This window comes from Spea bombifrons, chromosome 1 (genome assembly GCF_027358695.1).
Source record: "Spea bombifrons isolate aSpeBom1 chromosome 1, aSpeBom1.2.pri, whole genome shotgun sequence".
NCBI lineage: Eukaryota > Metazoa > Chordata > Amphibia > Anura > Pelobatidae > Spea > Spea bombifrons.
The window spans coordinates 108,849,216-108,872,080 of NC_071087.1; positions in this window are offsets into that span (position 1 = coordinate 108,849,216).

Below are 22,865 nucleotides of genomic sequence, written 5' to 3' on the forward strand. Positions count from 1 at the left end.
TCACGTCTCCTGTGACATCGGGCCAAGAGAAAGCCTTCAACAAGCGTTTAGTAGACCGTTTCACCCCCAAATGACCCGCCAGCGGAATCTCATGGGCGACTCTAAGAAGTGTTTCCCGGTAGGGTCGAGGTACCACTAGTTGTTTTTTCTCTAACCAGGGTTGTGCGGGGTTTGGGCTGTCTATTATACGATACAACAGTCCATCCTCCCATTGCACTCGACCCATGCTCTCCCCCCTGCCCCCTGAATCTGCTTGGGACCGGAGAGATGACAAGGATGGGTCCCTTGCTACCTGTGTCTTAAAGTCAGCAGGGTGGGGCCACTTTAAAGGTGAACAGTCAAGGTCAGGAAAGTCAGAAGGCAGCGTACTCACTATAGAAGGGTCTCCGGCTGGTTCAGATACATCTAGGTTGCCGTTTCCTCTGGTCTGGCTGCGAGTTGCAGCAGTTATTTCTTCCTGTGGCCAGTATTGGCTAACTAACATTCCCAGATCATTTCCCAATAGTACATCCGCAGGTAATCCATCCATTACTCCAACTATGACTGTCCCTTGTCCTGTCCCCCAATTCAGGTGGATCTTGGCAGTGGGGAGGGTATGGTAAGCACCCCCGGCTGTGCGGATAGTAACCTCCTGAGGTAACAGGTTATTTGGAGGTAGACATTTAGGTTTGACCAAGGTGATAGTGGCCCCAGAGTCTCTCAATCCTGTGAAGGGTTGCCCGCCCACAGTAACAGCCTGCATATGTCTGTCTAGACTTGAGTTACTAGGTAGATGGGTAGTGTAGGCCTCATAGACAGTCTCAGTCACAGGAGAAAATTTGCAGTATGGTTCGCCTTGGACAAATGCCACAACAGCAGACCTCGGACATTGAGCTTGAACATGTCCAAATCCATTGCATCTGTAGCATTGTTTTCCGGAGGAGGACTGCCGAGGAGTAAAGGATGTGGTTCGGGTGGGAAAATGTGGTGTGTTCTCTGTCTTAGGTCTGGTGTTGCCAGCTGGCGCTCTGGCCCACGGCTGCCTGGTCAGTGGCTCTGTTAGTGGGCGAACCTGCATATCAATATCTCGATTTGCCACATACTCGGCCGCCAGCCGGGCAGCATCACTGAGGGTAAGAGGTTTCCTATCCCTTACCCAGTTCCGAATGTCCTCGTGGCAGTGCCAAAAGAATTGCTCCATTAACATCAGCTGTTTTAGTTTATCAAAGTCCTGGATATCTGCCATTAGGAGCCACTGCTCATAGGACCTGTTTATGCGACTGGCCCATTCACTATGGGTTTCTGCATCTTTCAGTCTATCATTTCGGAATTGCCGTCGATACGTATTGGCATTTAAGGCATATCGGTCCAAAATAGCTCTTTTTAGTGTTGCATAATGGAGGGCCCCCTCACCTCGTAGAGCCAGAAAGGCAGCTCTAGCACAACCCGTAAGGTTACCTTGCAGCAGGGGAACCCAGTCAGCCTCTCTGATCTAATAGACCTGACACTGCTTTTCGAAGCCCTGTAGAAAGGCGTCAATATCCTCTTTAGTTTCATCAAAGGGTAGGAAGGATTGCCGAGTCACCCTTAAATCAATTTGTAATCCATGGGAGTCAGACTCCCCTTGTGTACGCTGGCTGCAGCTCTGCTGCTCCTCTCGAAGTTCCAAACGAATTTTATCCCGCAGTTCCAACTTTTCCTCCAAGGTGACAGGCCTATCATAGAGAGCAAGAACCTCCCTCATCCGGAGATCAAACTCTGTCTGCGGGGTAGCCATGTTGTGTTGTTCCCCATCCATGTTGTGCAGGGTTTGGATTAATGCTGCTTTTCGCTGCTGGCCAGGATCACCTCCTCGGGCAGTCACTAGTTCACGAAGAGTGGGAACAGTCAGCAGTTCATAGTCCATTGGTATTAGTGCTGACCAAGGTAGAGTAGGTACATCCCACCGCTTGCCACCAAATGTGACGATAGGGTCAGTAGACGGTAGCAGGTTTGACCTGAGCTGGGGTAGGCATCGAGTCCTTTAGCCACTGGATAGGAAGGCATGTATTGATCCCTCTGCCTTCAAGTACAGCCCTTACAGAGGCTGCCAAGTGTTAAGCTCAACGCTGACAGATCCGAAGACTCTACCGCAAACCTCCCAAGAAATGGACGCACACCAAACTCTTGGGGAAGACTTCTCTCTTTATTGCAAGGGATACAAGGTTATATAGGAAAACAAGGGGTGGGTAAAACACTACAAACAAAGTACTTTGTATATAAAAGGAAAGTTAACATAAAGAGATTAACTCAGGCATTTCATTAATACAATACAATAGTTCACACCACAACAAAGTGTCAATACCATCACCTCAAGATAATGGTATTGCAGACAGGAAGCAGCACCAATAAACATAACGGGATTATACAGGACAGGAACTTTTAAACACATGAAATACATCTTGGGATACAATAGTTCACACCACAACAAAGTGTTAATACCATCAGTTCCAGATAATGGCAGTACAGACAGGAAGCAGCACCAATAAACATAAAGGGATTATACAAAGAAGGAACATCAGTTTGAAAATACAAAACACACATTAATCCTTGTATGCCCACAAGTCTCAGATGGCTACCATCACACTGAGTACCTTGGGCCCCTGTATGACAGGTCATTCTGTCACATATCTCCCTTTTTAAAAAGAAGACTGAACTGGGGCCAGACCCCAACCAGGTCTGCATCCAGTTCAGTCGGACAGCACAGCTCCGTCGCTCCTGGAGTTGTGGATGCAGGGGGCTGGCAAAAGGCACCTGTCCCACTAACCAGTCTTGGGGTGCACTTAGAGACTGGGGAGTTCGGGTCCCAGACGAGGACAACAGTCCCACTCGCCAGGGCAGGGAGACAGGGTCCATAATCTTTAGGTAGCAGGCTTGCTTTCAGTCCTCTCCAGGGGCCCCAGTGATGGACAGTTCCATGACAAACTCCATCGCATATCTCCTTTTTCTGGGGGAGACTGACGTCTGATAAGACCCCACACTGTTTGACTCTGAAGTCAGTCTGTATAACTGGACCACCACTGCCAGCCACAAATTGGTACTCCCCAACACAATGTAACAAAACAGCAGTACTTACCCGCCTGCCCCCTGCCTCTCCTGAAAAATATAACTGCCGCTGGAGAGAATTGACAATTGCACCTTCTCTCTGGAGTCTTGGGGAGATGACAGGGTGGCGGGGGCCCCTTCAATCAAGGGTTGGGGATCCGAGCCAGCTGCCCAGCAATTCTGGGGACCACAGGTGGCAACCACAGTCTCATGCACCTGTATAGGATAGATGTCCCCCAGTGCTGGTTTTGTACCATCCTCTAGTGGAGGGACGTCTGATGAGGGAAGGCAGAGGCCAGCTGCACTCTGACCAGGAGAAAGCTCTTCTATAGGGTTTGCGGGCACCTCCAGTGCTGGTAGAGAGGGGCCGTCCTGCCTTTCTCCTGTTGCCAGTATTTCGGCTGCGGTGGTCTGAGCGGGCACTGCGGGAGCGTCATGGTCAGACTCAGGAACAAGGGGGAGGGGTGGGCAGAGAACAGCAGCACTCTGCCCTGTTGCCAGCGCTTCTGCTGGGGAGTGTGGATCTGGGCCAACTGCCAAACATTCCGGGGACCCAGGTGTGGAGACCGCAGTCCCATCAACTACCACAGTACGACCGGGTGCTCCATCCGAGGCTCCTTAATCACACGAGGGGCTAATAAAAAAAATGCCCGCGGTCATGAGTAGGAGGAGCCCAGGACGCAAGCGTGTTGACGTAGATGTCCTGTGATGGAAAGGCAATATGGACGGCGTCAAGGGGTGGACGTGATAAACAAGCCAAAGTAAAGGGAAAAACTCTGACAAGAAGGGAGATGCTCAGGAGCTACGCGAACCTAGAAGGGGAAAAGAGGGGGGGGGGAGAGGACCGCGGCTGACGCACAGACCCGGAGAAACGGGTATGAAGGTAAGGGAAAAATAAAGCGGTAACCAAGAAAATACAAGGAGAAGAAACAATCCTAAAGGGGGCACAAAAAACATAAGAACACACAGATAATCCACAAATAAAAATACTTAAAAGTCAGTCAGGGAAGATAGTTTTAACAAACCCTTCGGTCTCAGAATAAGAATAAGGATGAAAATCAAATAAATACACCTGATAATGATAGTAAATAGAGAAGGTAAATGGGTACTTATCTGCTGTCTGGGAGCAGCAAAGAAAGAGGAGGATTGTGGGGTGTGTCACTCCTTATATATGATGGATGTTATGTGGGAGGGGCTATGTTGTCCACTCATTTCATTTTTTACATCAAATGTTATATTTTCTCTTTGCTGCTGTTGGGAGTAAAGAAAGTTTTAATGCACAATATAAGACTCCATGTCTTGGAATAAAATCAAAAGTGCACTGTCATCTAGTACAAAATAAGGAAAATATGAATATCTATTTGTATTTTCCTGGCAAGATATGATACCCATGATATGATTTACAATATAATTATACAATTTTACACATAGCATTGCCATATTGTATTCTATATTTAATTACAGCTACCAGCACAAAACAAAAAATGATCTTGTTTATGAGTTTACTACAACAAACTTTGACCTCAAACATCTCAAATCTGTACTTTTGTACTGTAATAAACAGCCTTTGAGTGTTTGAGCAGAACAGCGGAGGTATTGCCTTCAGTGCTTGCATCTAAAATACCTCTATCATTATTCAATATGACTCATGTTGTACAGCAATGTAGCTATAAATTTCTATTCATATCTACTCTATATATTGCACCCTCTTTTTGATAATCCAATCTACCTACCCTCATTTTCTGCTCTTTACCTGACAAATAATGTTACTACAATTATTTCCAGTTTCCCACTCCCATAGTTGGGATGATAAGGCGGCTCTGGCTCCTTATGCTTTTTATTCTGATGTAACGTGCAGCTGGGCATATCCAGCCAGTGGCCGCACAATACATTGTGAGTTGCTGTCAGCTTGAGTCTGAGAAGCCGGTATAACAGTCCACGAAAATCAGGCGACAGACAAGGAAACCCCAACAACAATCAACAAGGTCAGGAAATCAGAGGTATCTGTCCAGAGATCAAAAGGTTAGCAGGCAGAAGAGTAGTCAAGGCACAATCCAAGTCAGCAGCATTGGTAATCAACAGGTTAAATCTAGACAGGAACTGGATACTAGGAGAACAATACGGAGAGCACAGATATGAGGAGACACTGAGCCAACGAGGTAGCATCAGAATACTTGAGCGCCGGCATCAAGGCGAGCTGGGTTTTTATAGGGATATGGGTTGTGAACACACCTCCCCCTTCGCTAGGCCCGAAGAGGGAGATCCCCTCCTCTGAATATACCCGCTACCCTACTGTGAACAGGAGGACAGAGGACTGCATGGAGGGAGGCCCTGTCCCCTCCATGACGTCAGCACATCTACTTCGCCATGCCTCCCTGCACCCCGCAATAAAGCGGAGACAGAGGACCGGAGGACTGCTCACGATGAAGGCAGAGGGGAGTGACAGCCCGCCATGCATCCCCTGACCCCTCACCTGCGGCCACCCTGGGAGGCACGTTGCTTCATCAGGGTAGGTGCCTGACAACGTGATAGATGGCAACATGATATTATGTTGCATATTCTTCTAATATTGTGTAGGCCCCCTTTTGCTGCCAAAACAGCTCTGTCCCGTCAAGGCATGGACTCCACTAGACCTTTGAAGGTGCACTGTAGTATCTGCTACCAAGATGTTAGCAGCAGATCTGTTAACTCCTGTAAGTTGCAAGGTGTGGCCTGGTGCCATGTCTTCTCCAGTGACGCACGCGTAATGTAAAAGAAAACGTGATTCATCAGACCAGGCCACCTTCTTCCGTTGCTCCGTGGTCCAGTTTTCAGACACATGCCCATTATAGGTGCTTTCGGCAGTGGACTGGGGTCAGCATGGGCACCCTGACGGGTCTGCATACACAACAAACTGCGATGGACTGTGTGTACAGCTAAACATGTGCACTGCAGAAATGTTAAAACAGCTATTGTCACGAATGGTACAAAAATTAAATATGCTCTGTCAGCCATACAGTATATATACCGTATTTGCTCGATTATAAGACAACTCCCAAAATTTGAATATTAATTTAGGGAAAAAAGAAAAAGCCTGAATAAAAGACTATCCTATAGGTAAAATGTTTTACTAGTAAACATTAATTCACATGTAAACTATTTTACATATTTAATAAAACCTATGATTGAGACATTTTTTTTTATTATTTCCTTGTGTTTGCCCCCTATATGCCATTCTGCCCCCCTAGATATGCCTTGTACATGCCTATATGCCACTCTGCCTCCCTGATATGCCTTTAACCCCCTATATGTTACTCTGCCCCCCCAAAATGCCTTTTAACCCCCTATATGCCTACAGGAATGCCTTATATCCTTCCATATGCCACTCTGCCCTCCCCTGACTTACCAGTGCTTCCCCAGACTTGTCCCTCATACATCAGACTCTCTGGTGTCTAGTGGGGCGGCCGGTGGAGGTCTGCGCGATGTGCGTATACAACCTCTGCTGCCCATTAGTTCTGCCGGGGCACCAGAAAGGTAAATCATAGAAGCCATGGCGGAAGTGCCGCCAGCCGTGGGGGTTGTCTGTGCGCAGGCATTTACCAGCTGCCAGGGAGGAGCATCCACGTCCCCTGCAGCGCTGCGAGGGATCCTCCTCCTCTCTGACAGCTGATGAATGTCTGCGATATGCGCACAGACAACCTCCGCTGCTACCGGCACTTCCGCCAGGGCTTCTATGATGGCGCACTGGAAGGTCAAGTCACATCGGCGCTCTGTCATATAAGCCCCCAGAGGAAGTGCCTTCAGCAGTGGAAGTTACCAGAGAGGAGGCTCCAGGTTACCTGCAGCGATGCGGGGATCTGGATCTTAGTCTTGTAATCTCATTATAAGACGGCCTTGAATATAAGACGAGGGGTGTTTTTCAGAGCGCTTGCTCTGAAAAAAAACTTGTTTTCTAATCGAGCAAATGTGGTATATATTGAAATTTTGCCTATGGATCCAATAACTACCTCTTGAATAACGTATTTAATTTCATGTTCTCTGTGTCATCACTAATTCTGTTCCACAATAGACATAAAGAATTACCATTGTGATATGCTCTCACCTGTCTTGTTTGTTACTATGAACAACAAAAAATGCATACTTAGGTAATAACTGTGAAACAACAGTTAAAGGATTAGATCCGATATGTTTTAATGCTTCCTTGTGCTGTGTCCCGAGAATTTGTGCTATGATGGAATGATTTCATATGGTGGTATTTTTTGTATTTATTATTATTATTGTATATATATATATATATATATATATATATATATATATATATTGTTGTATTCTTTGACCACCGCGAACACCCACAAACACCCAGATTATATATAAATGTTGTTCTCTAATCTGTAATTATTGTTTTGCCCTGAGTTACTAATTGTATCTTTCAGTGGCTGCATTATTTTGCTTTTTTTAAAAAAAAATATTTTACACTAGCATATAAATATATTATGTACACAATTATTAATACAGACACTAAAAAATGCACATTCACACATACTGACACTTCTACAAATACACAGTCACACATGCACACATACACTTCCTACCTTGTTTGTATGTAGGCTCAGGAAAGGCTTATCTAGCAGGTAATAGATAATAATAGGTAATTGATAATTCCCTTTTGCTCCCTTGTGGTCTTTAATCACTGCCTGTGTCTGAGCGGCTGGAAATGGCGTCATGTCCTGGTGTTCAGGCTCAGTTAGTGTACCGGAACTTAACAAGCCCTGATGGAAAGAGCTTTAAAATGCTTAATTTCAATTGGTCAGTCCCTCAGTGCATCTTTTTTATAGTGTACATCTGGGGTCTCAGTATTTTGGACAAAAAGATGTTTTGTGTCACACATATAGCCTTTCACATTTATAACCAACGGCTGCAAATGGAAATCAATCCTTTCAGGCAGGCCCTTACGAAGGACTGAGAGGAGACTTGTGAACCTTAGGAAAAAGTTTCAACTCTAGGGCAAGTATATTTGAATTCCTTGTCTCAAATCAGTCCCCCCCGAATGTTCAAAAAGTTGATGCAAATCCTCCAAAGAAATAGGATCGGACAGCAATCACACAGAATTGGTCTCATCCCGTCATCTACGTAGACTGTGCAAATTGATCAAAATTAAGATTAGAATCGCTAATAATCTAATTATCTTGATCAATTAATAAATCAATAGGTCAGTAAAGTGACATAATTCCCTAAATGACCTATGGTTTCCAATATCTGAAATTAATTAACCCTTTGCTGTGCTAAATCGGAATATATCCGACAAAAAATTCTACCGCTTGTGGTCCAATGTCGTATTACTAGTTGACCACTAGTTGTCGCTATTATAGATTTTTTTTTTTTTTTTACAGCTTCTGGTTCTGTGTTGGATTTCCTAGTGACCACTAGATGTCACTATTATAAGGCTGAATTAGCCATATTATTAGTACAAAGTGATTCTGAATTTTAGTGATGAAGAGGATTATAAAAAAAATAGAGACTAACATAATATATAGTTTTAATATAGTATTTATTAATTGCTTTGTAGTTATAAGAAAAAAAAAACTTTTGTATAAAAATTTATAAAGGTATTTTTTTTCCGAAAATTAAATTGGACCTGCTTGGCACACAGTAATAATTTATTGGACTGCAAAAGGTTAATATATGTTGGATCACCTTCAATAACATCACTTTAGGGAATCCCCCAGGCTTCCACCGCAATAATCACAGGATCCTCCTTGCAAGTCTCCTTTTTCACCTTCTCTAAAACCAACATACAATGATATAATAGATTCAAGTATTTTCCTAAATACATCTATCTCTGCAGACTTACAGCAGATTTTAACAACTCTTAAGCTTTTTTACTACAGAATACCTCCTCAAAGTGCAAAGTATATTTTTTGACTGTAAGATCTCTTAGAACACCTTATTATTATCAATTAAAGTATTGAAAACATTTATATGTGTCACTGGTAAAAAAAAGTAATTTTGCAAATAAAGTCACATGTATTTCATTTACACCCATCAGGACAAAGCCCGTACATGTTATGGGCTTACAATGCAATGCATGAATATATATATATATATATATATATATATATAAAAATTGGTACCAGGAGCTGTAAATTCATATTTAAAGAAGAATGTGTGTCGGAAAAAAACACACAGCAAACTTTGACAAAGGCTGGTGGAAAAATGTGTGCAAAAATGTGTGCATGGGAAAATATATATATAAAAAATATCAGTTAAAATACCCAGGGGTGAATTGAATTGGCCGGCTTCAAAGATGTCCCAAATAACACATGGGGGCAGGTACACGCACAATTCCCAAATGTGGGCTTTAGTCCCCAAACAACCTGACATATCCATGTATGGGTGGTATCACTGTACTCAGGGGATGTTGCATATTTTGGTGGTGTTTGGAAGTGGCACGTACCAGGAGCTGTAACTACAAATCTAAAGTACAATGTGTGTGGAAAAAAACAACGAACACGAAGACTTCACCAGTGCCCAAGTCTAGTAGCCAAATTGACTTAAACTTGAGATTGGAGTTCTTTAATAGAGATAGTATGAAGGAAAACACCAGGGCGGACATAATGTGCTTTATGAAATGAATGTATGTCAATAAAGGGTTTTGATTCTGTAACCAGTGCAACCCATGAATCAAACAAAACAAACAAAGCTTGTACTAGAGCAAAGTAAATAGTTTTGGTGGACATAATTAACTCAATAGTCTCTGAAAGTTACCGGTCCTTAAATGATGTTGCTGCCGTCTACCTGTTGTAAGGTCACCGACCATTCTTTTGGGTAACTGGAGCTGGGAGGCAAGGTGGAAGCCAACAAAACAGTCAGAGACTGCTATAATTCCTCAAAAATAATGCCTCAGGGAATGGTAACCTTTCTAGAATGGATGGAACTCTACTCTAAACATGAGCTTATCAAAGTGCAGATTCATATATTAAATATAGTGTTTAAAAAGTTTAAAAAGTGCACTTTTAAGCAGCAGTCATTGTTTTCTTTGACCAAATAAATGCAAATGTAAAATATGCTTTAAAGCATGTACATTTTTAGACTGAGTGTTAATATAATATTTAATAGTAAGGGTTTGACTGGTAGAGCCATGGAGCAGAGGTACGGACAAGAGCCTAGAAGCATAGTCCAGTAAGCAATATGGGTTGGTAGCTTATAAATCACAATAGGGGCCAGATGCAGAGATCATAGTCTAGTAAACAAGCAGAGGTCGGTAGACGGGAATTCACAATAGGGGTCAGAGTCAGGTAGTGTAGCCCTCTCTTTGGACGTGTGCAGTGATTTAAGGATGGCTGTAGGCGGATGAGGGACCCTGCTGCAACCTCTGATGCCTCCAGATGCGGATAAGTTCTTCTGGTGTCTATGGGCATACGGGGCCTGACACAGCGTATATTTGTCATTACAGCTTACATTGGCAAATCTGGCAAATATTGCAGGTGGAATAACAATAATAATCCTATTTTTATTAACTTGTATTTATGTATGTAATTATATATTTAAAAACGCAATATAGATTAATATAGCAATGTCCTTTTATTTGTAGTAAGAATATTTTTTTCATTAGACATCACTTCTTCCACTCAGGTCATAAAGAAATTTAACACAAGGGAGCAGCAAAGACTAAGAAAACAGTGTTGCCAATGAGCTGAAAATGTCTTTACACTGACACCTAATGGGCTAAGGGTAAATTGCAAGCATGTTAGTTAATCACAGTAACCTCAGTGCTTTTTGATATGCTCATTTTAGGCAACAATACATATTTTTTTCTTGAAAAAACAGTCTTCCATTAAACTATTGCAACAGAGTTTTTGCCAATACAAGAGATTTTTGTGTTCATCATCAGTTTTTGATAAATAGATGTATTATGGGTCCCTTGTGGAGTTTTATAAATCAGCAAATAAAAAAACTCCCAAAAACATAGATTCATAGTATTGTTATTAGGTTTGTTCATGATTGTCTGAAAATGTGTCTTACCAAACAACCTGAATATCATCAATATAACAGTGCAGCACTCAGATATTGTTCAGAAATGTATTTATGGGAGAAAAGAGTACTGTATATTGTCCTCCCAACATCCCAGAAGTAAGAAAGTGATATGAAGTTCCAATTAATGTGCCTTTAAATTTAGAAAAATGTTATTATAGATTAAAAAGTAATTATGCTTAAATATAAAGTCTACTTTATAATTAATCAACATCCAAACTGCAAAGATGTAATTTTCAAGTATTCTTATTGTATCTATCTACACTAGAGCTTGTTTTGTATTCTGAATATTTATTATTATTATTATTATTATTATTATTATTATCTTTTATTTATATAGCGCCAACAGTTTACGCAGCACTTAATACAATACATAAATTCAAGGGGTATGACAAGACGAGAATTGACAGACTAAGACAAACCGATACATTAGGTGGAGAGAGCCCTGCTCGCAAGCTTACAATCTTACAATCTTGAGAATATCTGATCCTAGTTGCATTACAAATAGTATTTGGTCAATGTAAATATTAGCTTTTTCTGGAAGACTTCCATACCCGAGACAAGAGGATGTCCAGGATTATTATTTAGAATTTAATGGACTTTAGTTAGACAGTGGAAAGTTGCAATAATTGGACAATGAATCCCTTAGTTTGATCTAAGTCAATTAGTAATTTACTAGTCCAATTACATTATTACTTTTTAACTCATGAAGTGCTGTAAAGGGTTATTCACTGAAGTTCTTTGGATTTTTTGTGGAAGAAAGGTCTAAATTGTGTATTTGAACACTTCAGTTCCTATGATTCAAGAGGAATATATATTTTCTCAGCTATATTTGGCTCTATAAGGTGTTAAGATTAGTAAAGTCTGTGTGTGAGGGGGCAAACCTCTCTCTTTTTTGCTTCTCTTTCATGTTTGATTAAATTCAATTTATGTAGGTCTAAAAGATAATATTGCCATTGATACTAACCAAATATTGGCCATTGTAGACGGATTTCCGTATCATGCTGCTTTAAAAAACGGGCACGATTATTTGTGTATTTAAGCGTAAGCTTTGCAGTGTAAATGTAAAGACATGTTAGTATTATTCATATTAATAACGATAAATGAAGAATAACTGCAGTCCAACACTAATAAATACTTTCTAACTTTCTAATTTTTAGAGACCATTCTAGCCATAAGTTTTGTTCAGTACGATATAGCACGATATAGCGATTAAGAATAAGAGTTGCACGGTCCAGCAGTTATATGGTAGCAACGATATAGTCATTTGGTGTATTTAGTACTTTTCTACATATTTAGCATTTAAATTGTTGATTAGGAAGTTTTAAGCGATCATGAACAAATGTTCAAACGTTCAAATTTATTTTCAGCCTAGGATGTATAGCTAGCATTTATTTTTTGAGGAATTTTATTATCCTGTGTTGATATCTTTTTCTGTCTCTAATCACGTGTAAGGCTTTTGCTGCGTAATTTAATTAACAGTATAAAACAGCCATATTAGCTTACGAGAAAATCAAGTCTTTAGTTTAAGTTGATCTGGATCCCCGGTATTTTGGGTTATTTTCTTCTCTGGAAAAAGGCTAAGTGTTTAGTTAGGGTTACTACCTTTTCAGTTTCAATTTTCTATCAAGCAATACATGACTAGTTAGAGGTATTTGGAGGTAGTTTAAGGAGACACAGCAATTTGCAGCTCTATTGCAAGTGATGAAAATAATAATGACACATGAACTAAATAAAGAGAAACAATGTTAAAATAGAACTTTATGAGGAAGTTGTTATTGAGGTTTCAAAATATAATACAGTTTAGTACTGAAAAGTACAATTCCATCTTATTGACATACATTTAATCAAAATATGTTTTTGAAGTAGACATATAACGTAAAAACAAATTTTTTTTTGTGAAAAGAACATGCATTCCAGTAATCAAGTTGTCATAGTTCTCATATTTATTATCAGAGTGCACACAGCACAATAAGTTAGATTCTTGTTAGATTCATTAAGATCTCTTAATGTTTTCTGTCACAAACCACCAAGGTGAAGTACACAACAGAACACAAAACAAAATAAGCATAATGGTTAGAAGTGCATCAGATGTAGGGATTCAATAAGCAAGTAAAATAAACCTATTGACTTTTTCGTGTTACGGATGTATTTATTTTTGATTCTGCGACTAACCTGTCTGATGTGAGACATGGTAGTTTTCCTGGTGTTTTTAATTCATCAGTTTGACTGGATTATTTCTGTTTAAAGTTGATGAGGTTACAAGTTATAAATAAATATATAACAGATCAAAACTGTGCTGTGGGTTATATGATCTTTGTTTCTTGTACTGGTCAACTTTGGGCAGACGTTGCTGTAAGTTAACAGGGCTTATGTTTTGAAGGTCACCTTTGTTCAGCTATAAGACATGGGTTCAGGGCCACCGTCAGATGGGTACAACTGGGGCTGAGAGAGCAGGGATGTGGGGTCCCCCTGCTTGGCTGCAGGGAAGTGCCCAGTGTGGTCACGTAACATGCATTATGTAACCCAGTGGTAGTAGAGACACTCTGTACTGGCCCCTGCAGGCCCTCTGTTAGTATATATGTGTGTGTAAGAATGTTATTGTGGGCCTATAAGTATGTTAGTATGAGTGTGTGTAATTATGTCTACTGTGTATTACTATGTCATTATGTTATACAATAATAATCCTATTTTGTGTGTGTTAGCTCATGTGTGTCACTCTGGGTGCAAGTACTGTATGTTAGTGTGTGCGTGAGTCTGTGAAAATATGTTACTGTATATGTGTTTAAGTATCTTAGTATTTCACTGTGTGCATAAGTACATACTCGCCAAACTCGGTGTACTTTGATGGGCTAAATAATATATGGCCATATCGTGGGACAGAATGCCCAATATTTCTGCCTTAGATAGCTGTTTTTGAGTGTTTTTTATGGGATATGCACTGAATTCTTGTCTTTTTGGTTGTGCGCGCCTCTATTTTTTTTGTATATTTTTGGTGCATTAGTATGTTACTGTGTGTGTGTTGGAGGAGCTTGGGGGGGTCCCAACTGTACACCTCGCAGGGGACCCCGGTATTTTTTATTACACCACAGAGTAGAGAGGCAGCTGTGTGTGTTTGTATGTATATGTGTGAGTACTGTTGAGTCAGTATGTATATAGCGTTTGTGTATTTTATATATAATATTCACACTGACTCTTAACACTATACTGTACTATGCATACTGTATATACACGCACACACTAATATATATATATATATATATATATATATAGTACTGTGCAAAAGTGTTAGGCAGTTGTGAAAAAAATGCTGTTATTTTTCTCATTTAACAAAGTGTAAAGGGAGTTATAAGAAAAAAAATCTAAATCAAATCAATATTTGGTGTGACCATCCTTTGCCTCTAAAACAGCAAAAGTGTTTTTTTTTAAAAAATATGGCATAATAGAATGTTTTCCACTTCTTCATATAGTATATTACAAATAAATAATGAGTGTTCTATTGTTTACATTAAGGGTTCATAATTTTTATATGAAATCTATGAATTTAGAAACGTTTGCTTGATGAGTGAATCACGTAGGGACCCCACCCAGTAATAAACATAAATGCTATTTTTCAGTTCTGTTTATTGGTCAGTGTACAGCTGCATGCAACCAAACTCTTTCCTTTTGAGGGGTACTTAGAAAATGGTAAAGCTCAGTGTGGACACAGCTGCTAATTTGATTATCTCTCACTTTAGAAATAGATTGCGGTTGTTTTCTGCTGAAATGACTCTTTGCAAATCATCCCATGCAGGTGCATTCCCCACACTTAGCAACACCTGCCCCCCCCCATGAAACCAAATTGATGGGAAAATAATCAATCATACTACATTTTTAAAATTAAAAATTAAATATTAAAAATAATAAGGTACATGATCATAAAGTACTAGATTGGGAATAGAAAGAAGATAGAAATGAATAGAGGAGGAGATGGAAGAATGAATGGAAGCAATATAAATTAGTTGAGTAAGGGAGTACAAGCATGGAATTTAGGGGTTGTGCATGTTCATTTTCAAAAGTTGGATGGGATAAAAAAGAGAAAAGGTCTGTAGTCCTGTAGGGAATACCTGCTATGTTTACAGTGAATAACAGTCTAAGATGACAGCTCAGCACCAAGATATGTATCATTGTATCATTGCTGTTATTACATACTTCCCTGTAGTGACCTTTCCAATCAATAGGGAACATGAAAGGACATCCTAAAATATATATATCGCCTTACTTACTTCTTCTCTAATTCCCTCCTTGACCCTCTATAGTCTGGTTTCAAACCCCTTCACTCCACTGAAACAGCTCTAACAAAAGTCTCCAATGACTTGCTCTCTGCCAAAGCAAAAGGTCACTTCTCTATTCTAATACTATTGGATCACTCTGCTGCTAGACTTCTAGACTCACTTGCTTCTATAGACATTCGAGATACGGCTCTCTCCTGGATTTCCTCATATCTGTCTAACCGTTACTTCTCTGTCAGCTTCTCTGGCAAGACATCATCACCCCTTCCACTATCGGTTGGTGTCCCCCAAGGTTCAGTCCTTGGCCCTCTGCTGTTCTCTCTTTATATTTCATCTCTTGGCAAACTAATCAACTCATTTGGCCTCCAGTATCATCTATATGCAGATGATACCCAAATCTACCTGTCTTCTCCTGATCTCTCTCCATCTCTCATGTCCCGTATTACCAATTGCTTGTCTGCTATTTCTTCATGGATGTCACAATGCTACCGGAAACTTAATCTTTCTAAAACAGAACTCATTATCTTCCCTCCCTCCACCTCCACTCCATTCCCTGAATTCTCTATCACCATTAACAACACGACTATCTCTCCTACTAACCAGGCCTGATGCCTTGGGGGTCATCCTTGACTCTAACCTTTCCTTCATCCCTCACGTTCAGTTCCTCGCCCCTTTCTCACTCAAGAATCCACAAAAACTCTGGTTCATTCACTTATCATTTCCCATCTTGACTACTGCAACACTCTTCTTGACTCTCTACTCTATAGTCTGTCCTAAATGCCGCTGCTAGGCTTATCTTCCTTGCACGTCGCTCCTCTTCTGCTTCCCCACTCTGTGAAACTCTCCACTGGCTCCCAATTACCTTTAGAATCAAATTTAAATTCTGGTACTGACATATAAGGCCATCTGTAATACTGTTCCTCCATACATCTCTGCCCTCATAAGCAAATACTCTTCTACTCGATCCCTACGTTCTTCCCATGGGCTATGGCTCTCCTCCTCACTTATCACCTCTTCCTTTTCCCGTCTACAAGATTTCACTGGAGCTGCCCCATATCTCTGGAATCTACTCCTAAGGAACCTTCAACTTTCACCCTCCCAACATCTCACTGTTCACCCACTTCTTCAGAGAAGCAATACCATCTTAGTTGCTAGAACTTCCTTGTCATTGATACAATCACCACACACCTCTCACCCTTTCTCTGTGCCTTATGTTTGTCACCCCATTCCCTCAAGATTGTAAGCCTGCGAGCAGGGCTCTCTCCACCGAATGTATCAGTTTGTTGGCGCTATATAAATAAAATACCTATTTGTGCGTAATTACACTGAAGTCAATGTAAAAATATAAACAATATGCCGAATTGATGGTTGAGGCTTATCACATTGGTTGTGTATCAAGGAACCAATGTGCTGTGTTGAGAACATTTGGCATACCTAATTGTTTAGATGTCCAATAATTGCTCTTTGGCTTTTATTTGATTGCAAGGATCACCTTAATGAGTTAACAGCAACCGTTGGATTGATGTATATGGGAAAATTCTCATTAAATAATCATATTTTCCATATATATTAGATTCTGCTGCCTGTATTGCTACATCTTTGTGAAATGTATGTAATTAGCTTTGCCCTATATAATTTCAGGCTATGTTATATTGATCTGAATTATGCTGCACTTATATTGGTTCTGGACTGTTAGTTTTGTTGCATTTCAAAACATATTTGTGTGGCAATGTGGATGTGTTTTTGGGAAAATTGTACCAGTCTTGCGATCACATCTAGAATGACAGACCAAAACAAACTGATACATTAGGTAAAAAGGGCCCTGCACGCAAGCTTACATATTGGACATTTGATAGGACTTCTATATGTATGTGTGTATAAAGACAAAATTAAACACAATTATCTTAATTTTGATTAGGATAGATGCTAGTGAAATAACCACAGGTGTGGTAACATTGCCTGAGTACAGCAATATCTTACATACCACCACTTCATGTTTTCGAAGGCGTAAATGCTCCGTGACACGAAATGTACCAGTCTTGGAAATATAACCACCATTTTTCATACTCACTTGTTTACGCATTTCTTGAACTATTTTAAACCTGTAGTTCTCTTATGGTTTCAGTTCCTAATCGCCCTCTCCCAGGTGCTCTTCCAAAACCTTTGCTTGTGTTTTTACTAAAAGTGATTACCGTATTTAACCTGTGTCGGTAGTCCTAAGAATTTGTACAGCCTTATTTCTAGTTATTTTGATTTCTCATTTTAACCAAGATTAATGTATAAAAATGTGATCTGGTGGTAAGCTTGCGAACTGAGCCCTCTCTAGATATTAAATCAGTTTGCATCAGTCCGTTAATTCTAGTTTTGTCATACCCCTTAAATATATGTATTGTAAGAAGCCCTGTGTAAATTGTTGACACAATATAAATAAAATATAACAATAATAGTGAATGAGCATATGTATAGGGATTTTGGTGCAGAGGGACATCCTATTAGTTTTTACTGGTTCTGTATCCCTTTTACCAGTGGAATTGTGTTAATACTTAACAACAAAGATTACACTTGCACAATCCTTAAAATAAGTTTAAATAAATAAGTTCATGTATTTTACATACTGTGTAGTTTAGAATAATGCACTATTAGATATTATTTTTCTTCTTTTGCTTCATATTTTATTTTCCATTTCTGCTTAATTGCTGCTTTTCTCTTTGCTATAAAATATAGCAAGGTTTATGGCAAGGCCATACTAAAGTTATTTTTATACATATTTTTTCCTATAAAGATCACATTACTTAAAAAATAAGAAATAAAATGTTTTGTTAAAGGGATATCGAAGAGCCAAATTATGCCATAAACCATAATGAACAAATGTGTAAATAATTGCTAATTTGCCTCAGTCAATAGACATGCGCTTACATTGTTTTATTACATGCTTTCTCCTGTATTCTTTATGTTCAAATGAACACATGGAGAAAAATCTCTCTAGATGTAGTTATTATTAATTATTATTATCTTTTATTCATATAGCGCCAACAATTTACGCAGCGCTTAATACAATACATAATATTCAAGGGGTATGACAAGACGAGAATTGACAGACTAAGACAAACCGATACATTAGGTGGAGAGAGCCCTGCTCGCAAGCTTACAATCTTGAGGTTCTAGAAAACTAATTACACAGCTCTCATGGAGATATCTGAACACTTTTCATATTTGTTCCTTCAATAAGAATACTTATGTGTCTTTTATGTTTAACTGTATCAGGCAATAGTTCCAAACAGCCAAATAATGCATAGACACATTGACAGAGCTGTGCAGTCATATAAAAATTAAGTGCAGGAATTATGAATGTGACGTGTACCTAATCTATGTACAATCTCCCAAACCTATTCTTTGATATTGTTGCATAGAGAGTTATATAGACAGGAAGAAATAAGTATACAGCAGGTGGAGACGACACATAATAGATGACTATACACCAATACACGCAGTACTTTTGAGGTTTTTTTTGAGTTTTTATTAAGAATACAATGTAAGGGATAAGCATATGACAATCCCGAATATAAGAAAAGACTTAGGATGGAAACGATTTGAGTCAGGAATAATGAGCAGACTAGATAGGCCAAATATATCTCATCTGTCATCAATTCGTTATACCATGTTGAAAACCAGGATAATGAGAGATGATCACACTAGATTTTCTTATCAGCGTTAAGGTCCTTATGTTCTTCAAAAGATATATAAAGATGTATCTCATTTTACCTACAAGAAAAAAAGAGATACAATTACCAAATCTATGCTTATTAGTATGAGATACAAATAATGTGAAACAATTTACGTACAATGGTGATTATTCCGGTCATGATTGGTACTTTAATGGTATTGTGCAGGGGGTGGGGGGCTGTTGTATGTAGTGTGTGTGGTAAGGGATCCCATTATGTGTTGCATGAGAGAGAAAAACTATTAAAAAAAAACAAAACAATATTTACCAGGTTACCAGATGGTTGACCACCACTGCTGGCCACAAGAATTGTACAGGGGTAAGTTCCCTAAATGGTGTCTCATATGCAATATGGTCCCATGCATGCTGAGGGGCACAGGTGGATCTGTTCCTGGATTGCAGAGGAAAAAAATTCAACTTGCAGTTTTTGCCAACCAGGCAAATTGTGTCGATGATACAGAGTTGCTTTAGGGTTAATTTTATTGTGCTCCATATGTGTGGAATGTATATTCAGATTGTATGCCTTTATCTTAAATAAAGTTACACCGACATTATATGCCAGACTTAAGATAAACAAAGTCACAAATGTTGTAGACATCTTCCGTATGTCATCCTGTGGTTCGCTTAGTTCTTCTCCATCCTCTATGCTCACTTTGAATTTAAACTGGTTACCTAGATGAAGAATAAACATTAAAATGGGACAGAATCCATGGTCATTAAGCATCTGTATACTGCAACATTCAAGAAAAGGAGTTGTTTAATTTTCTCAATTATTATGATATTTTATGCTTATATACATTAAGAGGAAATGTTCACTGTTTTTATAATTGCTGAAACAGAGCAGTACATGTATTGTGTACTTAGGGTATGTGGTCTAACAGTTAAACCATTTGTGGATAATCCACCTCTTTGCAACCACTTGTGTTGATGTACATGAAGAACCCAACTACTAAGTTGCCATTGTGTATAATTGTTTTGCTATATCATCGTGAACTCCACTTTGAAGGGCCAATGTTTAAAATCCAATCTGTTCACTTGAGGCACACTGCGTACTTGGCTAATGCAATTGCTTCGTCTCCAATTGTGGTTTATAGGAACAAATGGGGAAGCAATGCTTCCCTATGGGTACACGAGCGCTGTCTGTCTGGGCTTTGAGAAGAGAATTGTACCTCGGACCACTATGTTCACTAAGAGTTAATTGCATTTGTGTGTTCTTAATAGTACTTTAGCAAAAACCTGGAATAGAAACTACTTTTCATGGAGTAACTAATTGTACAGCATTATAGTAAAGTTGCCACATAAGCCCATTGATGGAAAGCCAATATTGCACATAAGAAATCCATTACATTTCTGATTATATTTGCTAAAATAAAAACCAACTGGTGATAGCTCTTGTGCGGTATAAGACAATAAAGAAAGGCATTGTTTTGATACACTTTAGTTTTCAGTTCCCCATATAATGCTGAAAAACATGCCTTAGAAAGAAACCGCACCCATTTCCCAAAACACGTCAAGTGCACCTGTGAAGTGTGAAATCTGAGTTGTGAGAACACATGTATGGCTAATGGCAGGAGTGAAACTTTGGGTGGGGGTAATTTCACTTTAGGTTTTGATGCAAGTTTCTGTACCACATATCGAAAGCACCAAAAAGTTGTTCATCATCACTTTGCAAATGGGACATCTGTTAACTGGCCAATGTATTGCTATTTTATGGGCACAAAAAAATCATTATTTTTGGCATTTTATTTTGTGTTGAATATATGTGAAATTCATTATGCCTACTTTTCCAGTTTTGAGCCAATGTAAATAAACAATGGGAATGTGGAATGTTATACTGAAGAAGTTAAATGTCAGATACAAAAATGTTACATATAGAGGTATCATGGTTAAAAAAAACAGTTCCTCCTTATAAGGAAGTTTTAAAAAATATTATATTTTCATAGAAGTGTAAAGCTGGACTAAAGTGAATGTAATATTGAATGCCTGGGAACAAGAGATTGCGTTGTCATATGGATTTTTCCTAAGGAGTGAAAAGTGGTACATAAACCTGCACAATACACGATGGAGGCATTTACCGTATTTGCTCGATTATAAGACGACCCCCCAAAATCTGAATGTTAATTTAGGAAAAAAGAAAAAGCCTGAATATAAGTAGACCCTATAGGAAAAAAGTTTTACTAGTAAATATTAATTCATGTAAACTTTTTCTTCATATTTAATAAAAGCTATGATTGAGAAAAATATTTTTTTTTAATTTTTATTTCCTTCTATTTGCAAACTTGCCCCCCAGTTATTCACATCTGCCCTCAGGCTTGCCACTCTGCCTCCCTGATATGCCTTATACCCCTCTATATGCCACTCTGCCTCCTTGATATGCCTTTAACCCCTATATGCCACTCTGCCTCCAGAAATGCCTTATATCCCTACATGCCACTCTGGCATATAGGGGGTTAAAGGGCATATCATGGGACATATAAGGGGTATAAGGCATTTCTGGAGGCAGAGTGGCATATAGGGGGTTATATAGGGGGTTGAAGGGCATTTCTGGAGGCAGAGTGGCATACGGGAGGTTAAAAAGCATATCATGGGGCACTGCAGAAAAGCCCTATGCCACCCATGCAACACTCCCCCCCTCGACTTACCAGTGCTTCACCTTATCATTTGAAGTGCTGAGCCTCTGCTTCTTTATTTTGGAGTTACCAGTGCTTCTGACTCCGTGGTATTTGTTGGGGGCAGCGGGTGTTCCGCTAGAACTTCTATGAGCACCTGAAGGTCATGTGACGCCAGTGCTGCGTCATAGAAACTACGGCGGAAGTACAAGCAGTAGCGGGGGTTGTCTGCGTTCATCGAGCGGACGTTTACCGGCTGGTAGACAAGAGAATTCCCCGCAGTGCTGCAGGGAATTCTTCTCTCTGGCAGCCGGGAAATGTATGGCGATGCGCCTAGACAACCTCCGCTGCTGCCAGCACTTTTGCCGGCGCTAGGTGATAGACGCCCTGTGTAAGTGCTGACAGCAGCTGAGGTTACCAGACAGTAACCTCAGCTGCTTAGTACTTAGTCTCATAGACAGACCTCATTTGAGGTCTGATTAGAAGACGACTTCGATTATAAGACGAGGGGTATTTTTCAGAGCATTTGCTCTGAAAAAACCTTGTCTTATAATTGAGCAAATATGGTATATTACTTTTTTTGCTTATTAGTGTGATATTTCTACCTTCTAGAGATAATGGAAGAATTAAATCTAGGACCAGGATGAAATTATGTAAGTGTGGCCACCTACTGGATACATGTGGCTACACACTATACACTACCAGTGAATGGCTGTGCGTATTCATCTAGCGGCCCCACACTAAAGGACCCAGTCTGTCATCAGCCAATTGCTTGGTATGTCAGGTGACTGGTTTAATGAGCCTGATTTAATGAGCAAAACGATCTTAGTGGACAGAACATAGTTATATTAGCTTCCAATATGTTGAAGTATTCATACAGCTTCTTCACAATACCCTTCTAGCTTTGCTTTTACATGTGATTAATAGGACATAATAATTGTAATGAATGCTCTGATATGTATCTCTAGCCTATGTATTTAATCTAGCTTTTCTACCTTGTTCAGTCCCACTGTTTAAAGGTTATTGGCTTTTAGAATCTGTTTTAAAAATAAATATGAATTTATATTTTGTGTTTTATTTTGTTGTGTTTGGCAATTGTATTCATTTTCATTTGTATTACAGTATATTATACAACATCAATTAGTCAAATGGTAAATTCATTCTTTACTTAATGGCAGAAGTAAGATCCTG